We start from the raw sequence: 9,646 nt of genomic DNA, 5'->3' as shown, positions 1-9,646 counted from the left end.
TCCTTTCCTTCTCTCTCTTTCTTTCTCTTTCTCTCTTTCCTTCTCTTTCTTTCTCTTTCCTTCTCTTTCTCTGTTTCCTCTTTCTCTTTCTTTCTTTCTTTCTTTCTCTTTCTCTTTCTTTCTTTTTTTCTTTCCTTTTCCCCTTCCTCTTCCCTTCCCTTTTCTTTCTGCCTTTCCAGCATCCCTAACTCTTTTCTTGGGGAAGAATAATCCCTACTTTTTCTTGGGGGCCCACACCTATACAAGTAGCAGTCTGGTGTTTTGGGTAGAGTGACTCATTCCCTGAGTCATGGGCTGACAGAATGATCTGGCCAATCAGAATCTTGTGTCCTGTTGTATAATGACTGGTGTGGAGGAAGACCCTTGACTCAAGCCTGACCATTGAGAGTGCGATCAGGGTTTTCACAGGGCCAGTTGGGAAAGAGTACCTCATTTCACTTGGAGTTCTAGGATGTAACCCTGGAGCTTCTGGTGGACATCTTTGCTACATTCTGGCTAAGGTTGGAGCTCACACAGACTAAAGCCAAGTAGAGAGAGCAAGGGAGCCAGACAGTGAGAATGTCAGCAAGCAAGGAAGAGAGAAATGGTTTTCAGGGAAGATGTTTTGCCTCCAGTCTTGCTCAATCCACCCCTTGAAATTCTGTATCAAGAATTCTCTTTTTCTAAGTCTTAATAATTCTCTTGTTATAGTCTGCTGGTGTTGAGAGTCCTGATGCAAAAAGGATGGCTACAAAGGATATTGAGAAGCACCAGGAAACTGTGGTGTTGCTAAAGTCAAGAAAATTTCTAGGACAAGGGACAAATCAGCAGAATCAAATGGAAATCCATCACTTTCCACATCCATATGGTTGTCTTACAAATCTCTCCAGGATGTGGCTTTGGCCTCTTTTCCCTGACCATTTTTTATTTATTTCTTGTCACATTGCTTTCATTTCACTTGCTGGAATGGGTCTGCCCTGCAAAATGCTGCTGCTTCTACTCAATTCCTCTCTTCCCTCAGGGTCAACTTAATTCCTCACTCATTCTTCAGAGTTCAGCTAAAATACCATTTCATTAGTGAAAATTTCCCCGATTCTGTAGCACCACTATAAGTTCATATGTTGTGTAAGATAGCGTTACCTTGCAGCTATCCTGGGGTAGCCCTCTGTTTGTCTCCTGGGATGCTTGAAGTCTGGTCAAGGTAAGAATGAAATGTGCTTCTGAGGACTTTATAATGTGCAATGTGCTATTTAAAGCTCGAAATTCCCCTGGAGGCAGCCTGTATTAGCTTGTCTACATTGTTTAGGACTGTATAGACTGATAGTTTGTACCTGGTCTAACAGGGTGTACGGCCTGGGTTTAGCTACATGGCTGGTGGGTATGAAAGACCCCTCAATAAATTATATACCTGGACTCACACTTACGGTGATCGTATGTAATCTGAAGATAAAATGTGTCCTGTACCGAGTGATTAAAATGGACCCTGGGGGGCTGTGCCTGGAAGCCCTAGACCCCTCTGTGATCATCTGTGCTCTGTGTCCTAATGTATCCTTCACCTGTATTAAAACCTTACTCAAATACACACTGTGAAATCTTGTGAGTCTTTTGATAATATTCAATTATTCAATCTTGTGCAATCGTCTCGTATGTATTTTAGGATTATTCTATTAAAATATGATTTTCCTACCAAACTATAAACTCCATGAGGGCAGGGGCTATTCCTGGTTTTGCATTCCATTTTATCCAGACATGCCATTGTGCTTGATACATGATTAATCAGGATCCACGTGGGAAAGCAGAAACCACTCTGAGTTCCTACAGAATGGAAGTTAATGGGAGGATTTGGTTGCACAAGCAATAGAAGAGGCTGAGGAAAAAACCAGAGCACAGTGAGGCAGCCCTGAGACTAACAACAAAAGAAGCTGGTACCACCCTTGGAGGCTTAAGGGACAGAGGGAGTGGGTAGTACTACCAGAGTCTAGGGGTCAGGGTCACGTGAAGGAGGCTAGGACCACAGCAGGATACACAGCTCCCCACACAGTGGGGAGTGGAGTCATGGGGGAGACAGACACAGCTGTTGATGGGGATGCCGACAAAGGCAAAGATGGAAAGGGGGAACTACCTGGCTTTTCCTCTCCTCCCTCTCATCTTTTGTTGTCTCCTGTTGTCTGGATCCTACTGGAAGCCAAATAATGCAGAAACCTGGGACATGCAAACTGGACGAATTGCTCTCCTGTCATGCACCATGAAGAGAGCAAGGAACAGACCTAGGATTTTCATTATCGGTGCTCAATAAATATATGCTGAATGAATAGAACCAAATTGTATGTAGAACAAGGGCTGCTGATAGATTCAGCATTCTAGCAGTAGCAGCCTTGGACAGCATGAAAAGTCTCAATCTCTAACTGAGACGCATGTGTTATATGGACCAGAGGTCTGCAGAGTCTGAACACACAAGGTCTGCCTAGGTACTCTCATTCCATGATTTTCTATTGCTGATCAATTCTCCTTCTGGCTGACTTGTTAGCTTTGGGAAGTGTTGGGAAGTGTTGCTTTAGTGTGAGATATATTCAGACATCAATAATACTCATTGCTCATTTAATTCTTTATGTGTTAATTTCATTATTTAATTTTTATGAGGGAATACTTATTTCTCTCACTTATTTTTCTCACTTCTAATGCTTTTCAGAGGAAAGTATCGAACTGCAGCCTGCGAGTCTCAATAATGAAGAACATAACAATCTCCCACATTTAGAAAAATATATGGCTATTTCAAACCATCTTACAAAAAGTCATTAAGCCTATGAAAAATAAATCTTTTTTTGCATAATAATTCCTCTTCAAAGTCTTATTTACTGAAGATAAAAGGAAAATACCATCATTATTAATCCTGAATAAACACATACCTACACACACGTATCACATCATACATCACACAATACTCAATTATTTATCTAGGATAAAAGAAATCTCCAGTAAGTTCCAGAATCTCAACAGAATATTCAGTTCTTCCTTATTACTCAGATAAAATTCATGATGTAGTAATAATTACCTAAGGATCTAAGAATATTAGCACGTGGTTATTTGATATACACAAACACCCCGTCTACCTTCATTTGTAAACTTCCCCTAGGATGCATTGTTACAGAAATACAAATCCATATAATGAAATATACATACTGTGTAAATAGTTAATAATACCATAGTTCAGATGACTGTTTACTTCAAATTTATGCCAGTGTGGAGAAGGCATTTGAATTTTCCCATTTCTCTCTTTTTACACTACCTGTTTTGAAAAAAAGTACAGGCTCAGTAGTTCTTTTGGGCACTTTTCACGGCTACATTGTGACTTTAATAAAAGTTGCTAAACTAACTTCACTGGGGATGATTGATTTGTACCAATTAGACATTACCTTATCCTGAGCATAAGGCTGAGTACATCTTTCTGTCTCTCATGTTTATCATTTTTAACCATTGATAACACTCAAGTTGATAACACTCAAGTTGTGATTCCCCTTTCAACTAGCTGCCAAATCAGTTATCAATGCTGTTCTTGCTCATTCATCTTTATTCTTAACAATGAGGCAAGTTCAGAAGTTTGTTGAAGTTAATATTCTTTTTAAAAACAAAGTGTGTCATGCAAAGTGATCTCAAGGAGTCACCTTCTGAAATTTTGCACCTGAACTTTGCACACAAGAGCATGCCATTTGTAGCAGATGCTGCTGGTGCGCTGCCCAGATCCCCTTAACCAGCTGGCCCACCCAGTGCTCAGCTGCTGTGGTTGGAGGCTAAGCGCTACCCACTTCTCTGGGGATTGCCTTTGGCTGATCAGAGCCACCTTGCGAATCAGCCAGGTGACACTTGAAAGGTTTCTCTCCTGACAAGGGGCTGGTTAATGACTGATTGATGCAGGATGTAACAGCCCAGGCTTCTTCCCTCTGGGCAGGACAAACCTCTGTGGTTCCATTCATCCTCCAAAGCTCTCCAGGAAATTAGGCTGGTGCTAATGCCCTCCTGAGATCACAACCTTCCCTCAGGTCTTTCCCTGCTTTATTCTGCTTCTCTCATTCCCTGACATGTTCCTTCTTAATAAGTCACTTGCACTAGAGTCCCCATCTCAGCTTCTATTTCTAGGAAGCTTGATCTAAGACATTATTTTAACTACCTAACTAGTAATTACCTAGATAACCTTTGGGCCACTATCCACAGGAACTATACTGAAATTAGTAAGTATATCTTATGGCAAATAGGGATTTTTCGTTTTTCTCTGATTATCAGAAACTAGATAAAGTACATAAATATGTAGATAAAATATCTACATGTTTAGGGCCAGGTGTGGTGGCTCACACCTGTAATCCCAGTATTTTGGGAGGCGGAAACAGGAGGATCACTTGAGGTCAGGAGTTCGAGACCAGCCTGGCCAACATGGTGAAACCCCCATCTCTACTAAAAATACAAAAAATCGGTAGGCTGAGGCAGGAGAATCGCTTGAACCCAGGAGGTGGAGGTTGCAGTGAACTGAGATCATGCTACTGTACTCCATGAGATCCCGTCTCAAAAAAAAAAAATATATATATATATACACACACACACATGCACACACACACACACACACACACACACACACACATATATATGTTTAAATGACTTCAATGTTCTGAAAGTGAATCGGCTCCAGGAAGCCTTTTCTGTTCTGACTGTTCAGGTCTGGGTCCTTATTCCTTCCTGTGCTTTCTTTTGGTTCACTTTTCCTCTAGAGACTGAAAGATGGTTAAAAACAAACCATATGTTGACCACCAACCAGGCATGGGCACAGACTGAGCATCCTTAAAGACATTATTCCACTAGAGTATCATAAGAGTTCACTGAGGGACATATTATTATCCCTACTTTATAAATGATGAAATTCGGAGTCATGACCCTTCGTAACTTGATCCATAGGCAAGCAGGCAGTAAATGCAGATTACTAACAATATGCAGATTCAAATCCAGGTCTGCTAATATAAAACCCACAGTCTTACCCAGTTCACCAAAGTGTAAATTTAAAGATAAGTGCATGTGTTCCCTTTCCTGTGCTATGCACGCAGTTACAGCTTCTGCATGCTTTCTAGCCAATAGTTCCCACCATGACCTTTGCAGACTTGCCCTCGAGCACTGGAACAGCCTCGCCAGTACACCCTCAATCCTGCAGCTGCTCGCTGATACAGGAACCCAGAAGTCCAGCTCCTTGCCTGTGCGCTACAGCTCCCCACGGGCTACTCAGAAGCTGTGGTTTCATCTGAAAGCGTACCCTTGTTTGGCTCCTTTCAATTCCCTGTCCTGTTTCATACCCCTCACCCCATACTGCTCTCCCCCTGGGAGCACTTCCTTCACACATCATTTGCTCCTGAGCTCTTGGCTCCGTTCTTCTGAGAGAATCTTAATGCAATGCACAAAAAGGCATAAAAGAGGCAACTACTAATAAATTCACTTTGGTATTACGGACTTTGGTGTTAACTTGTGTTTTTTCTTTTTTTAAAAAAAATTGTTAATTCCAAAGTAATACGTGTACATTGTAAAAAAAAAAATAAAATAAAAAAAAGAAAAGAAAAAGAAAAACAGAAAATACAGGTAAGCCAAAATAAAACAATAAAGGTCAGATAACTCATAAAGACCCAGAAAAATTACTATTTATGTACATGTTGTGCATTTGCAAGTCTGATATTATACTACTTACAATGTAGGTACTTTTCATGCAACATTGACAGTCTTTTTATGCCAGTAAGATTTCCTCTACAACATTTTCGTTACGCTCATATAGACTTCAGTACCATAATTTTGGGCGGCAGGTAGTGGGAGCAAGCTCCCTGTGATGCTGCTGGCCTGTGGATCACTCTTTGAATAGCACTGATGTTCTTATGGGCCATTGTTAGAACTGTGGCTCTGCTATGTTTGGGTTTAGCATTAAACTCCAAATAAACTCAGTCAATTGTGTGACTGTTCCCCTCACACAATTCCCCTTTAAACATGTTGAGCCATTAAAATGAATACAAACACTCCATATGTGGGGAAAGAGAGTTAATAGGACCTAACGTTAATGCTTACTCTCAGTTTATATTTGCAAGTGGCTGAAGGTGATCCCGGGACACCACTATCTATCAAACTGACATTTAAAAAATGTACTCACTAGAGTGAAAACAGAAAGTGATCACCTCTGAAAATCTGCTGTTGCAGATTCATTTTCCTTGTTCCTGAATGAAGCCAAAGGTGGGCATTTTCCTTCACATTCAAGAAATAAAGAGTCCTCTGATTGTTTTAGAAAACAAAATGTCTTTTTATCAGGAGCCAACTTGAAGGGTTTTCCCCTAGTTAAATCAGGGACAATTTGAGCATCAAAATTAATAATGAGAGTAAAGGATCACATAGGGGAGGATTAACTTTTCCTCTACCTTCTTAGGTTCAGTGCCTGGAGCCTGTGAATTAAACTGACAAAAGGCATTTTAACAGGAGAAAACAAGTTTATGCATGCAAGGCATATACACTTGGGAGAACTCAGTGATGAGTAACTCAAAAGGATAGTTAAAATCGGTGGCTTATAATCATCTTGATAAGCAAAGGGGAGGGGGAGAAGACATTTATGTAAACACAATGACTTTTTAAAAAGATACACGAGTTTTCAGGTGAACAAACAGGAGATAAAAAAGTATGTGATAATGTTTATCTATACAGGTATAAATGGTCCTTAAATTTCCTTCGGGGCCATACAACACTTCTGGAGAAGGGATTTGGGGTAGGATTACTTGTGTTCTAGAAGTAGATCAAACCTGAAGAGGAATTTATGGCAGCCTTATTTCCTAGAAGTTACTGGTTGTAGTCAGATAAGCAAAGGTCTGAGAAGACTTTTTTTTCCCCCTGCATATGGTATGTTAAATCTCAAATGTCTTTGGCTTAAAATAATCTTTATACCAACTCTGGAGTTCTGAGTTGGTCCCCACACATATATAATTCGCATTAAATAAAAAGGGAATGCATGAGTCTGTACTGATTTGAGTACGTAAATTAATAAGGAAGAAAAGAAAGCTCTGCCCAACAGCAGAAGGCCAAGTAAGAAATGGAAAGAATGATAAAATGTACAAATTATTTTATGGCAACTGTCACTGTAATAATTATTTTAGGCAAGAATCATCCATGGATGCTAAAATTAGTAGGTGAAAGTATGAAAGTAGAAGGAAATTTCCATAGTTTCAAAGTATCTATCTATCAGATATTCATTAAGTACAAGGAAAACTACTAGAGAGTTACCGGCACCAACTCTCTTTACAATAAAAAATCCATGTATAAGTTTTGCCTCCCAAAAAACTTAGATATTAATAACTCACTATTGACCAAAAGCCTTACCCATAGCATAATCAATTAACACGTATTTTGTATGTTATAAATACTGTATTCGTGCAATAAAGTAAGCTTGAGAAAAGACAACAATTGAACTCAATAGCAACAGGAGGTGGCTATGAAATTATTACAGTTGTACAGTATGTACTACAGTTAATTTTATGCAGTTATGATTTATTACTGCAGCTTTACTTTTATTTACATTTCTCTCAACTGCAAATGCAGTTAAAGTTTACATCAGGTATCAACATCATGTGCCTCCTGATATGATGTACTGAGAAGGGTGCAATGACATCTGTAGCACTGCTGCCCCAAAAGCATCACCTGAATCTATTCTTGAAGACATTTAAGACAAACCAAAGTTGAGAGACATTTTACAAGATAAGTGGCTTGTGTTCTTCTTATATACTGTCATAAACAAACAAACAAACAAACAAGAAATACAGGTGGTTCTAAACTAAAAGAGACTAAAGAGATGGGGCAAGTGAATGTATTTCATGACCTGGGAGTACAAAGGAAATTATTGGGATAAATAGCAAAATCTAAATAAGGTCTATAGATTAAATAGTTCACTTAAGTGTTAATTTCCTTAGTTTGCCAATGGTAATATTGTTATGCAAAAGAACATCGTGATTTTAGGAAATACACAATGAAATATTTAAAACATCATGTCTTCAACTGACACGCAAATATGAAAACATCATGTGAAGAACATCATGTCTTCATCATGTCTTCAATGGATACACAAATAGTTCAGGGACAAAAATTAAACATACATATGCATATATGTAGAGGGAGAAAGAGATAGAGCAAATGTGGTAAGTGGTTAACATTTAGGTAATCTGGGTAAAGGGCATATAAGAATTCTTTGTCAAATTATTGCAACTTTTCCATAAATATGAAATTATGTCAAAACAAAAAGAAAAGAGAGAACAAAAAAAACAACCAAAACCTTACAAAACAGACAAAATTTAGTTGTAATAGCAAATCTTGGGATCCAAATGCAATGCTTGTAAGCAACCCCTGTTCAGGTCTGTCTCCTCCAGAGGGGTGGGCCTGGTTACCTGCTTCATTCTCTCTCTTCCCTTCTCCTCCCTAACTGGCTCCTGTGAAAGGTCCCTCCAAGGTTGGAAAGAGAGGGAGGAGGTTAGAGGAAAGGGGTTTAATCCATATGTGACTGACAGAGCTGTAATCTGCAATTGGTGCCTTCTGGTAAGGCAGATTCTAAAGTGGCTTCTTTCTGTCAATGAGACGTTGGATATTTTTGGAGCTCCTGTTCGGTACCCACTGCATTTCTTGGTGTGAGTAATGCCTCAGCTAGCTTTTTACTCCAGAGTACACTTCCAGAGATGGTCAGTTTTATGACTCAACTTGGCTAGGTTGTAGCACCCACTAACTCAAGCAAATACTGATCTTAGGTGTTGTGGTGAAGGAATTGTGTACATGCAACCAACATTTACAATTCATTGACTTTATGTAAAGGAGATTGTTTTAGATAATCTAGGTGAAACTGATCCCATCAGTCGCTTTAACAACAGCTGAAATTTTCACAATCGTAATCTGGTTAGGTAAATGGATGCCTTTTATTTTAGGAAAGACATACTGAAGTATTTAGGTGTATGAACAAAACTGAGGTTTCCATGATGAATAAGAAATTCCACTTGTGGACTTCAGGGACAGCTCCTGCATGTTTCCAGCCTGCACTTCCTGATAGCCTACCCTACAAATTTAGCACTTAACCATCTGGGGCCCAAAATTATGTAAACCAATTATTTGCAATAAATCTCTATCTATCTATCTATCTATCTATCTATCTATCTATATATCTATCTATCATCTATCTATCTATCATCTATATATCTGTCTATCTGCCTTTCTAGCTAGCTAGATACCTAGCTGTCAGGTTGGAGCAAAAGTAATTGCAGTTTTTGCTGCAATTAAAGGTCATGGCAAAAACCACAATTACTTTTGCACCAACCTAATAGCTATCTATCTAGGGCTAGGGCTATCTATCTGGGGCTGTTAAAAGTGTATTCAACCCAAGGTATCTAATACACATAGTTTATAATGGCATGTGAGAAATAAACTCCTTCCTTAAAAGATTAAATATTACTTCTTTTTCCAAAACCTAAATTGTTTCATCAATTTCCACTAGAAATGTATCTTCAATAAGCAGGCTGGGCACAGTAGCTCATGCCTATAATCCCAGCACTTTCGATGGCCAAGTTGGGAGGACTGCTTGAGCTCAAGAGTTTGAGACCAGCTGGGGCAATATAGTGAGACTCTGTCTCTATTT

The 9,646-nt window shown here is 39.2% G+C and overlaps 1 long non-coding RNA gene across 2 annotated transcripts in view; it reads left to right on the top strand.

The window, feature by feature from the left end:
- The window catches only part of LOC129529122 (uncharacterized), a 201,153-nt gene that overhangs the window by 153,502 nt on the left and 38,005 nt on the right, over positions 1-9,646 (top strand). The window lies entirely within an intron of this gene.

The sequence above is a fragment of the Gorilla gorilla genome, chromosome 21, assembly GCF_029281585.2.
Source record: "Gorilla gorilla gorilla isolate KB3781 chromosome 21, NHGRI_mGorGor1-v2.1_pri, whole genome shotgun sequence".
Classification (NCBI taxonomy): domain Eukaryota; kingdom Metazoa; phylum Chordata; class Mammalia; order Primates; family Hominidae; genus Gorilla; species Gorilla gorilla.
Note: the sequence above shows the minus strand (reverse complement) of the source record. Positions and strands in the feature narration are given on the sequence as shown.